The sequence below is a fragment of the Rhincodon typus genome, chromosome 4, assembly GCF_021869965.1.
Source record: "Rhincodon typus isolate 14 chromosome 4, sRhiTyp1.1, whole genome shotgun sequence".
In the NCBI taxonomy this organism is placed as follows: Eukaryota; Metazoa; Chordata; class Chondrichthyes; order Orectolobiformes; family Rhincodontidae; genus Rhincodon; species Rhincodon typus.
The window spans coordinates 74,881,497-74,894,547 of record NC_063335.1 but is presented as its reverse complement, the minus strand read 5'-3'; positions in this window follow the sequence as shown (position 1 = coordinate 74,894,547).

The following is a 13,051-nucleotide window of genomic DNA, read 5'->3' as shown; positions in this document are numbered from 1 at the left end:
TCTTTATCTTCTTTTGATTTTTTAAACCCCCTTGTTTCCTCCCTTCTCTCAGCCTCTGACACCAAGGCCCAGCCCCTGACTCTTGGCCTCCGGAGCTGGGACAGTGGCCCAGAGCAGGGACGTCAGCAACCAAAGGGTCAGAGCAGGGCAAGGACAGTGGCCCAGTGCAGAGCGAGATGGCAGCGGCCCAGTGCAGAGTGAGATGGCAGTGGCCCAGTGCAGAGCGAGATGGCAGCGGCCCAGTGCAGAGTGAGATGGCAGCGACCCAGTGCAGGACTGAGACAGCAGCATTCTGGTGAGGAGCAGAATGGCAGCCAGTAGTTACATGGAGACCCCCTGCTCTGGCCTGCTGAGAAGATCCCTTGGAGAGAGCGTGTGACATTTGTCTTTTTAATGTTGCTTTTTGTTTTTCTGACTTTTGGTTATACTGTGTATAACTGTAATGTAACTGTTTTTTCCTCATTTCTCTCTTTTGTAACAAAGGATTGTACCCGGGTACTCTGGATCTAAGATGGCACCATGTGCTAAAACTGAAGAAGCTGTACCTAGGTACCTTTGTAGCTAAGATGGCATAAGTGGTGACATACAGTCGGTTCTGCTGTAATACATTAGTTGTGTTTGCATTATAGAAAATCGTGCTATAGAAATAACAGGGCCTATGCGAAAAGTGGGGTTGGGGCAGACAACCAAAAAATATCACTCAAAATCACTCAAAAATCACTCAAAAGCCTAACCCAAAGGATAGCACTGTTTGAATAAATGTTTAATTAATGAAATTAGTTACCTTGAAAAAATGCCAAGATGACTTGATGAGGGAGGAGGTTTTCAGGTTCCTCTGTTGTTAATATAGGGACATTAAAAAAAAAGCAAAAATCACGGAGTACTGTACCTCTCACAGAAAGCACTTCATGATAAAGTCTACAAAGTGATCACATGATGCCAGCGCAGACACTCTTTCTGTGCTAACATTGCGCGTGCTCAGGGCAAATCCTGCAAAACGATCATGTGATGTCGACACATAGTCCTGAGCACACCAATGGAATTGTGTTATAGCCAAGACAAGTTCGCATTTTAGAAATAATGTTCCCCTATTCGTCAGTCGCGTTATAGTGAATTCGTGTTACTGGAGCATGCGTTATAGCAGAACACACTGTATAAACTGTTCACAGTACTCATTTGAGGACACGTGATAATAAAGCTAATTCAGTTCAATTCATTCAATTCAAGGGCAGGAAAGCTGTGTGGCCTGGTGGTTAGTCAGTAACTGAGGCAACAAGGTGGAGCTGCTTGTGCCAGGAGGTGTCAGCCATGCCAGCCATGGGTCACGATCAGCCTGTGTTTGGAGCTACTGCACCATTTATATTACCAATGAAGGACAACTTTGCAATGCAAATGCATAAAGATAACACTTGCACCGGAGATGTTGGCCTTCTATGACATATGCGTGGTGTGCTCTTCCGGCTACATCCAGTGGTCATGTCAGTCCAGCAATAGACAAGAAGGGTGCTATAGGGGAGGGGTATGTAATGAGGTGAGGTTGAGGCATTATGGTGAGAGATCTCATTAGACCTCATGGAGAGAAACCCTTTGTGTATCTGGGTGAAATTGACATTTAGTGAAAATATTGCATGATTTAGCCGCATGGAAACATGAGGACTGAGGGGAAATCCCTCTTTAAGAGTACAATGGATGGAGGAACAATTTATCATCGCTATGGAGGGACATTGAGCCTCCTCCTCTGATGGTCACGTGGTCTGCCATAAGGGAGGCCACCTTAAGTGAGTTGGCATCCTCCGAAATGGCACAATTGGCAGGGAAATACATCAACCATCCCAAAATGAATAGGGATTTTAATTGTCTCATTGGCTCTGGCAAGAAGCAGCCAAGCATGGGAAAGTACCCTAGAAACAGAAATGCATCACTGGAAGCCTTCATGATAAGCAGTTGACATCTGCAGGACTTGGGAGAAACAGCCCAGAACATCCAATAGTGCATTCCTCCCTAAGTACTGCACCAGAGAGTCAGTCTAAATTTTGTGTTCATATCTCTGGTGTGGAATTTGAATCCAAAATTCAGCAGCTAAAGTGTGATCACTGAGCCAAGGCTGAACCTGTCATTGTTAACTGTTGAATTTGCTAATTTCCTAGATTTTTCAAAATCATCATCATCATTTTTTTTGCTACAGTGCCACTTATGTCATAAATTGTCTTCTGTGTGTTTTGCATGAAGATTTTATTTAGCACTTCTTACTATTCCTTGATTTCTTCGTTAGACCCAAATGTTTCAGCATCTTTTCTGAACTGAACCAGTCAAAAAAAAATGTAAATTAGAAACAGTGGCACTCCTAGCACTGATACCAGGGGGGTCCTATAATAAAACTGATCTAATTGACATTCAGAATTTAGCTGCCCTATCCTGGATTCTTTAAATATTAAACCCATTTTTTAAAAAAAATGTTATGTCTAACTTGTTTATTGGAATGTTATTATTGTGCAAGTAGCTTTCCATTGTAAGGAAAATTGATGACAAAAGTTTTCCAGATTTATTTCAGCAATATTACTAGCCTCTTTTCAAGGCAGTTGGTATTAGGTTTGTATTTATTCTGTGTACTGTTTTGCCAATAACGTGTCTTTCCTTCAAAATTTTATGACAGCATAAAACCTGCATCAAGGAAAAATGCATAACACAACCGTTTATGTGAAATGACAGTCTAAATGTAACAGTGCTATATTGAATTATTGCAGGAAAGACCACGGATGTCACAACCCTGCATATACCATATGTATATAACATCTTTATTATTAGGTCACTGAGGGCATCACTCATCTGGAGAAATGCAGTGATTGTAAAGAAAATATTCTGTGGGGAATATGTTGCAGTATTTTTTTTAATCATGCTAATCTGGTTAACAGATGCCTGACAACAGCAAAAATTGTGTCAGCTGATTATTTGCCGTAAATTGCCAACTTTCAAATGATATTTCAAAAAAATTATGAAAAAAGGAGATACTTGCAAATTGTTGAATTAACATAATCATTGGTGAAGGTTTCTGGCAAAAGACATAATGTAATATTGAGCACAGCACAGTGAAACATTGCATTGTGAATCTAATTATTTCTTTCCACTACCACTTGGTAAGATATAATGCCTATCAATGTTCAAGTGATCCACAGTACATGTACTTTGCTATAATTTACTGCAATGTAGAAAGAAAGACAAAGCTTTTTGCCATGGCAACTGGAACTCAGGGGAGCAACCTTGTATACCAAACAACGGACCATATGGGAATACAAGAACAAAGCAAAATGTTATCCTGCAAATATGTTAGCTGGTTAATTGATTTGGGAATGAATAATATACCAGCATGATTGCCCAAACATGACTCTTTGTGAACATAGCAGAGTTTTACATTTAGTCCTCAATAATCCTCCAATAACAAAAAGGAACTTGAAGTGAACATTAAAATTTAATAATATAGCCCCTTTAAATATTTAACAACAACTCAAAGGTCTCAGCTTTCTTCACCCAGCATGATGTCCTGTTTCTACTGTCTTTGTGCAAATTAGCATTCATTAAAAAACCTCCACCTGGTCATAATGCTGCATATAAAACCAAAGTATTTGTTTGGGATGTAAATTATTTTGATCATACGTGAAGACATTTTAATATTTTGTGAATATTGGCTAACCATTTATTCTGATATTTTAAACTTTGAAACTATATGGCTAATAATTCACATATTATGTGTGTGTGTGTGTATGCGCGTGTGTGTGTGTGTGTGTGTGTGTGTGTGTGCATCTGTCTGTCTATCTGTGTTTTTTACACAAGATGCAAAAGTTTTATAAATCATTTTAATAGTGTCTGAAGTTTGGCGATAGCCTGGTTAGCATCATCAGAGGAGCGAGAAATTGGATTGAGAATAGAATTGTCATTATAATAAAAAGGAACAAGACAAGTGAATAAGAAGTTCAGAGATAACAAGGTGTAGAGCTGGATGAACACAGAAGGCCAAGCAGCATCAGAGGAGCAGGAAAGCTGACGTTCGGGTCTAGAACATTCTTCAGAAATTCAGAAATAAGAAGTTCAATTATTTTAGGCATACTGTTTACATGCGTGTTGGAATCACCTTAGGACTGAGTATTACATAACACTGGAGTGACTGAAGGGCAGTGTTCAGCCCAACCATATTGTACTGGTGCTCATGTCTCAACCTTTTACATCAAACTCTATCAACGTATCCTTCTCTTTCTTTCAATCTCGTGTGCTTTTCTTGCTTGCCTTTAACTATATCTGTACTAGCCACCTCAACAATCTGCAGGACCCTTGAGGCGCTACTCTCAACTACATTGAAGAAAGAATTATCTGGCCATGAAAAAATGTCCAGGCTATTGTATCTGAGGTATTGAAACTGACAATTAGTCTATTCTCTGCAATTATTAAAATGTTACTTCTGATTCCCAAATTAGTAAGGTATTTGCATAGTGGCCATGTTACTATAATAAAGAATCAGAGGCCTGTACTAAACATCCAGTGACATGAATTAATCTTACTGACTGTGATCAAATCCCTGGACTGGAACAGCACCTACCCCAGACTGAAATTGGACCAACTGCTTGACTGAAAGTGGCCAACCCCCAAGATTTGAAATGGCTGAGCCCCTGAAGTGACAATGGTGTTCCCCTCTGACGACCAGAGTGCAGTTTGACTCAACTAACTATGCCTTCCCTTTCCCATTCACTTCTCACTGTGCTCCCCATAGCCATTCACACTTCAACATGGACTGTTTGCTGTGAATGCTGCAGGCACATAGACATCTCTGATACTGATGTAGCACTGTACCTTCAGTACCATGCATTCCCCTTTTTCATTGACACATAATTGTTCCCTACAGTGATAAAATACTGTCTTGCCTTCTATGTTAAGTAGCATCTCTGAGACATCGGCTGCTGGCTGACCGTCTGTGCTACACTGCCACTCAGATGCAGAATCTGTTGCAGTACCATTCTCCAATTGGGTTCTGTGATGGTCTGGGGAGATATCTTGCCTTTGAAATGCTTCCTGTGCTTAATTCAACACTAATAACAATAAACATTGGTAAAGTTTTGCTAGAGGCCAACACAAAGTAATCAGCTGTACTGGAGGCTGAAGATCAAGTCAACAAGTACGCATTTGGTATATACAACCGATTATCTCAATTTTGTAAACGTTCATTGGAAAGTCAAACGTAATTCCAGCAATTTGGGTTTTAATGCTGATGCATGCAAATAGGCTTCTCACCATCTCTTGCTGAGCAATTTGACTCGCCTTCTGAGGTGGGAAGACATTTTGCTAAAGTTTGTCACACTAAAGGAAAGCTGACTTTTGGATCCTAGCCCAATGAAATCATCATGCCCATCATATTCTCATACCTCCATGAGCAAAAAGCCCATGCCCTTTGGATGATGTTCTTTCAACCCGAGGTGTGACACTGACCCACCATCTACTCGTAAGGTTCTGGGTCATGTTTTATTTCTTAGTGCCACTGTCACATTTTATCACGTAACGTACATAAGGAAGTTGACACCTTTGTTTCTGTGACTCAGGGCAGTCAAGAAAATTCTTCTTCAGATATTGATAAGGAGAATCAGACCACTAGAAGTTCTGAATATATTATCTCAAATGGAGAGCTTTTCCTGATGCTTCAAACGAAGGAGGTAAACAAAGATACTGAAAGATTTTGGAGCAAGTCACTTCCTTTAGCTGACTGATGATGCACACTGGTTTTCCAGGCGTATTAATGAAGAAAAAAATACATGGAGGTTTGCATGTGTGACAATACTGTGGTTTTAAGAGGAATGTTTTGTCCTGATTTCTTTTCAAGACAGAGATTGAGGAACAGGCGTCGAGCAGTCCAAGAGAAGATAAACAATTTGTGAAGCCTTGGGTGCCTTTTTTAAAGTTGGAACAAAATAGAACCAGCTGAGGGGGTGTTGTCATTCTCCCACCCACAGAACCAGGATTTTTAGTTTTATCAGTTGCTTTTGGGGTCTTGAAGAAGTGAAAGCTTTTCTTTCCCTCTCTCGGTTACAGTCAAAAACTGGGGATTCTCTGCCTACTACAGAAGGTGCATGTGAGACAATCTGTTTTCTGAATTTGCCTTTTGCCAAGTGTGTGTTTATGGGATCCTACTATATTGGAACAGTTAATTAGTTATAGTTACTGTACTAGTTATTGTATCTATTATTCTGTTAAGCTTTTCAATAGAGTTATGTTATTTCAATTCCTTCTTTCTTTTGTTATATCTTAACAATAGCGGACGAATTAAATGTGTTTTGCCTTAAATCCGGTAGTTTAACCAATTGAATTGCATCTGGAATGCAACACCTTCCATTTACCTTTAAATTAAGAAAAAAAAATAGGATCTAGACTATCTTCTGAATATTTTGAAGGGTTTGGTCTGGTCCATAACACATGGCAGTTATGAACAAGTCCAATTATACAGAGTTAGATTAAAGAGTAACTCAATGGCAAAGTTGTGATTGCAATAGCGAAACAAATCCCTATTAAAAAAATGATTTTAACTTCTTGAAATGACCTGGATAATTCAAAAATATTGGCCCTACCAACAGCGGTGGAACAATCAGATGTGATTAAAGAAACTGAGATGCTCTAGCAGAAACATGGTGAACTTTTTCTAATTGTATTGTAACTAGTTGTCAGATCCATAGAATTATAAAGAGAAAGATAATTCTATGATAAAAGGAGATTACTTGGTAATTCAGTTATCTGATAAATTGCAATCTGAAAGGAGTGGCTCAGTGATTAGCACTGCTGCCTCACAGTGCTAAGGTGCCAGGTTTGATTCCACCCTGGGGCAACTGTCTGTGTGGAATTTGCACATTCTCTCCATGTCTATGTGTGTTTCCTCACAGAATGAAGGCAAGGAGAATGAGATTAACATGTCTAGCCCATTTTTTTTAACAGAAATAATACAACAATTGGTCCTGAATTGAGTTATACTGAGCAACGTACTCAAGAATTGTGTCAAAATCAACACCTGAGTGTTATTACTTGAAGGACAAAGAACTAACGAAGCAATGAAGACAATCTCATATACCAGCTGATTAAGGAATAGACAGTGCACACCTAAGTATCATAACAAAATGTTGTGATTGGTTCATGAAATTTCATTGACAGAACACTTAAGGAAGTGGAAACACTCAACCATCTACAAAACATGTGTCTTTAACCCCAATGCCAGCTTTTAAAGAACTTCTTAACAGGAACTTAACAGATTGTGCAGGATCGTTCCCTAAAATCAGGAATAGCAACCAGTATCTTTTGAAAATTTCTGATGCTTCAGCGAGATTTCCCGAAGTGATACCTTTAGGAAAAACATTGCACAAATGGTAACAGAAAAACTAGTTCAAATTGTTATAATATATGGATAAACTAAAGAAATACAATCTGATCAAGGTTCAAATTTTATGTCACAAATATGCAATGAAATGATAGCTTGTTTGTGAATAAAATAATTTATATCTTTGACCTATCACCTACAATCTCAAGATACATTGGAAAGATGGCATCAAACTTTGAAAATCATGATTACTACTTATTGTCAAGAATATCCTAATGAGTGGGATAAAGGAATTCCCTTGTAACTGGTTGCCATAGGGCTGCTCCCGATTAGTCCGTGGGATTCTATGCTTTTGAACTGATATATGGACATGAGATGAGTAGACTACTTAAACTGATCAAAACAAAATTAATAAACCAATACTCAGGGAGCAGAAAAGTAGGACAGACAAAAAAGCCAATGTTCAAAATTTTGCTGCTGGAGACAAGGTGTTGGTATTGTTATATATTTCCTAGAGACTTGTCTTAAAAGCAAAGTTTTCTAGACCTTACTAAACCAAAAAGGAACTCAATGATGGGAATTATCCAGTGGGTACTCCACGCAGGAGGAAAATTCAATAAGAATGTCATGTTAATATATTAAAGATTATGGTAGTAAAAACTGATATTAAAAATTATAGCAGGGAGGATAGTCAGGAGGAAAGTGTATTTACAATAGTGAAAGAAATGGGGACTAAAATGAAAACATCAGAAGTATTGGAGAATGAATCAGGAATGAAAAGTTCAGATGTTAAATTGAATAAAATGGAGGACTTAAGATGTTGAATCACATGGTATCTTACAGGATCATTGTTGATCTACTTGTGGTCTCAGCTATATTTTCCTGTCTGCACTACATAACCATTCATTGCCTCATCTATCACAAATCTATCAAAATCTGACGCTTCAATTATGTATGACAGACTGATTGCAAGTTTTGAAACAAATCTCTCTCCCATTCTCACCACTTAACATTAAGCAGATTGTGAGTTAAATTTTCCTGTTTTTTTAAACAGAGGATTTCCCCACTCCCTCTGTTTATAGATTCCGACTTTGCAAGAACCACAGCAACAATGTAGTAAAGTTATATCTGAAATAGGGTTTGTTTCACGCACAATTCAACACAGGCAAATACGTCACAACACAGGGACACTTACAAATATGTTCAAGATAAGATGCTACCAAGGCGCAGTGGGGAAAGACCATGGTCTAAGGTCTTTCTGCCAAAGTACAACAAGGGTCTGTTCAGTTATCAGGCCCTCTAGTTGCCTCAATGTGTGTAAATACTATCCTGCATGAGTCAGAAATGCCTTTGGATTTTGCAACTGCAGGGAATGTCAAATTCCAATGTTGGTTTTGCACGATACACAAAAACTGTGCTGAACTCCTTTCATACCTACAAATATAGATCAAAGTTTTTTTATGACTAAAGTATATTTTGCAATTAAAAAAAACACAAGATAGAATTGGAAATGATAAGGAGACTATTCAGGTGGTAACAACTTAAGTACAAAGCAATTGAGAAATGCCAGTTTACCAATGTCTTTGCTTTTAAGATTGAGTCCAAAAGTACAAAACTGGAGTTAGCAGTCTGAAATCACTTTGTGGGGGCTGAATGATTGGTTAGGCAACAGTTGAGAATTCAACAGTTTCTTCTCTCTAAAAATGTAAACATTCTTTTGAGGACGGTTTGCTGAAATATAACTTCAGCTTCACTGTTTTGATGAAAGAAACTTTTGCCTGTAGAAAACACAAATTTTTAAAATAGGCCAGAGGCTTTTCCTTTCTAAACCAGAGTTAGGGGATATAAAGGAACCTTATATTTTCGGAAGATTTTGTATTGAGCAGTACTGATCCCAAAATTTTCTGAAAGTCAAAATTGTATTAAGTTAAAAGACAGTTGGAATCTGTACTGAGGGAGATAGAGCAAGCCAGGGAGAGAAGCAATAGCCATCAAGACAAAAGCTTGGAGTGCAGGTAGCCAATTGTGCAATGCAGAAGTCATTAGCACACCTTGTAAAGATGGGTGTAATTTGCTCTGCTACTGTGTAAGGGTTTTTCTTGGAGATGCTTATCTCTTTAATAGACCTTAGTACAATAGTCAGCATTCCAGAGCCATCAGAAGGTATATGGGGTATCAATTATCTGGCTGACATTGACTATGAGAAGTTCCGAAAGGTAATGGATAAGTCCAATCCCATTATAGTAGGAACCATCTTTATTGGGCTGTTTAAAGTGCTTTTAAAACTGTCACTAAAATTGCGCATGGATATGTATTAAAACTGTTTTGACTCCATTTATGGCACCATATCCCTGGTTTTACTCTTCATTACAAGCAGTTTTGAGTACAGAAACAATAAAGTCTTCACTACAGTTGTACAGGGCGTTTGTGAGCCCATGTCCTGAGTATTATATACAGTTGTGGCCTCATTACTAAGAAAAGAAAAACTTGACAAAGAAGGAGCGCAGCAAATGTTCACCAGGCTGATTCCTGGGAATGGCGGTCTGGTCATGTGAAGAGTTTGGGTCAATTGCATGTTGTCCGTGCGTTGCACACTTTAACCAGTTTAACCAACATTAAAAACAACTTGCCCAAGTGTTCTTGTCAGTGAGGCAGACAAAGAATTTGGTTTGTGGTTCAACTTGATTTTATTAACAAAATATTCCTTATTAAAACCATTGTGTGAGCATTTCCCAAATTCCTACAATATTTACTGTCTATCCAGCTCTATCTGTCTGAGAAAGGCTATTACCTGCCACGATCCACGTGTTTGAGATGGGCCATGGGAACCTCCTTCCTCTCCAACAAAGGGCTGGCTCTCTTCCACGAAGGTGGGTCTCACAGATCAGGACCTTCTCTTGGGTCTTCTGCCATAGGTGTTGCTGTGAGTCTTTAGTGAGGGAGTAGCTTCCAGACATGTGTTTTTATCCCCCTCACATCAGACTTTCCAAAATGTTCTTTGGTCTTTGTCTAACAGGGACGTGAGCTGGTTTCAAAGCATCCAATGGGGTTGTACTAACACCCTTCACTGTTCCTGTGCCACAGAGGTGTAAAGTGCATGTCCTCAGGCATTATCTGGAAGTTAATGTGCCAGAAAGTCTGATTGATACCTATACAATACACAACCCTTGGGCTGGTTGGAACTGAATCCCCCTGAACTTTTGTGAACTCTTTGATCTTGGTTTCCACTGTTCTCAGTAGCCAATAGCTGCTGGTTTCTGTTTAATTTAGTTTGGCCAATTTTCTATTAGGATTTCTCCAGCTGTGAATCAATTTAGAGTAGCCAATTTTGGGCCCATAGTTGCTTGGCAGTCCCTCCTGCCGATCATGTATAACATCTTGTGAAAATGGGATCACAGGTTGAAACCATGCTTTCGTGCAGGCACATATCAAGTCTCAAACAGATATCCAAACTCTTTGAGTACCTAGGTTATCCATTGTACATAGACAACAATACCCTATATACAAAAGATCTCCCTTACGCACATCAATATGCTTATCAGTCCTATATACAAGTAACATAAGACATAAATCGAGAAATAGCCACTACTTGCTATCCCTCAAGCTGCTATGGCTATTGGCTGCTCTCAATAGAGTAAAAATTAAACCGTGCAACAATTTACAGTCTTTTCATGACTCAGTCCAGGTTCATTAATTTCTTGGCTCCGTTGTAGGAGCATAGAGTCCATATTTAGTTTCTGGATGAGTTTCTTCTTCCTGCAGATGAATTTAACCATCAGGATGGTGAAGTAGATCAACATAAACAGGACAAACAACACAGCCGGTGTATCTGCACATTTGACCCCCAGTCCCAGAAGCCATTCCACCAATTTGGCACTTTGATTTCCCTGATACCACTTGGAATTTGGTCTGTCCACTGAATAAGAGTAGCAAAATTTTTATGTGCATTTGTCAATTGTGTCCGGACCCGCTGTAATTTTTCTGGTAGAAGTTCAGTGCCAGTATCATTCTTCTCCCAATAATTCCCTCAAGTTTGTCAGAGTTCATCATGGACATTGACAAAGATCTCACTCCTCTCGTGGATGTCTGTGAGCTCAATTGGCCTACCCTGGTTGATTTGTGTGGCTTAATACAAAAGGTGGTGTTTTGGATGTTGCATTGGAAGGTCTCATACTGGGAGTGTTAGGGAAGTTGTGATGCAGTAACTCCCCTTCCTCTAAATGCTACCCTGGGGATATCTGTGTTCAGGCTCCATATCTCTACAATACAATTTAGAACAGCATCTGTCTGAAAACCACACAAGCCATGTTCATTTGAATATATCGGGTAGGGGCACACAATTATTTCATTTGTCTGCTGACATTTATCCACAGTGGTACCTCCCAGTCTTCCCTCTTTCTGAACAGCGTATAGAATGGTGCCAGCAAATTCTAACCATATTCCCTTCAGATAATGTTGGCATTTCCCACCTTGAAGATTTGTAACCCATTTTGATTTTGCATTATGATGAGGATTCCCAGTACCATCCCTATGGCCTTTCCTGGGCTTCCCTTATAATCGTCATTAAACCAGACGTTGGTCAGTTGCCATAATTGACAACTTGAAATATCAGGGTGTCTCTTCCTGCGGAACAAGTGCTGTATCGGCTTGTCACTGAATCCAAGACAGGACCTATCCTTGCTTAGCCTGCCCAAGGTTCTCCCTCAACTGTTCAATCATCCACTGCCCATAGATGCTGCACAGGTTCCGATTCCGTTTTCTATTGTCATCACTTATCTTGGCCAGATGATCTCAGTTTTAGTCCTGGCTTCCTTTTCTAACACCTTTAACAGGAGTTGTTCTGCCTGAATTTCTCTTATTCCCCTCTAAGTATCTTGCTGGATGTCCCAGTTAATTTTATCCAAGTTAAATTTGCTGTTTAATTTGCTGAGTTAAAAGTTTGAGCTTATTATCCAAATTAGCCAGATTGAGGAGATTCACAGTGGGCACTCCTGCTCTGTTAGCTGTTAGAGTCATAGAGTCATACAGCATGGAAACAGACCCTTCGGTGCAACCAGTCCATGCTAAACATAATCCCAAAAAAAACTAGTCCCACCTGCCTGCTCCTGGCCCATATCCCTCCAAACCTTTCCTATTCATGTACTTATCCAAATGTCTTTTAAACATTGTAATTGTACCCACACCCACCACTTCCTCAGGAAGTCTATATCACACACAATCCAGCTTCTGTGTAAAAAATTTGTCCCTTGTCTTTTTTAAATCCCTCTCCTCTCATCTTAAAAATGTGTCCTGTAGTCTTGAAATCCCCATCATAGGGAAAGGACATCTACCATTAACTTTATCTATACCCCTCATTATTTTATAAACTTCTATAAAGTCACCTCTCAACCTTCTATGCTCCAGTGAAAAAAGTCCCAGCCTATCTAACCTTTCTTTATAACTCAAACCTTCCAAACCTGGCAACATCCTGGTAAATCTCTTCTGAACCCTCTCCAGCTTAATAATATCCTTCCTATAACTGGGCAACCAAAACTGGACACAATATTCCAGAAGAGGCCTCACCAATGTCCTGTACAACCTCAACATGACTTCCCAACTCCTATACACAAAGGACCGAGCAATGATGGCAAGTGTGCTAAAGAACTTCTGTAACCATCGGTCTATATGTGACGCAAACTTAAAACAAATATGTACCTGAACCCCTAGGTCCCT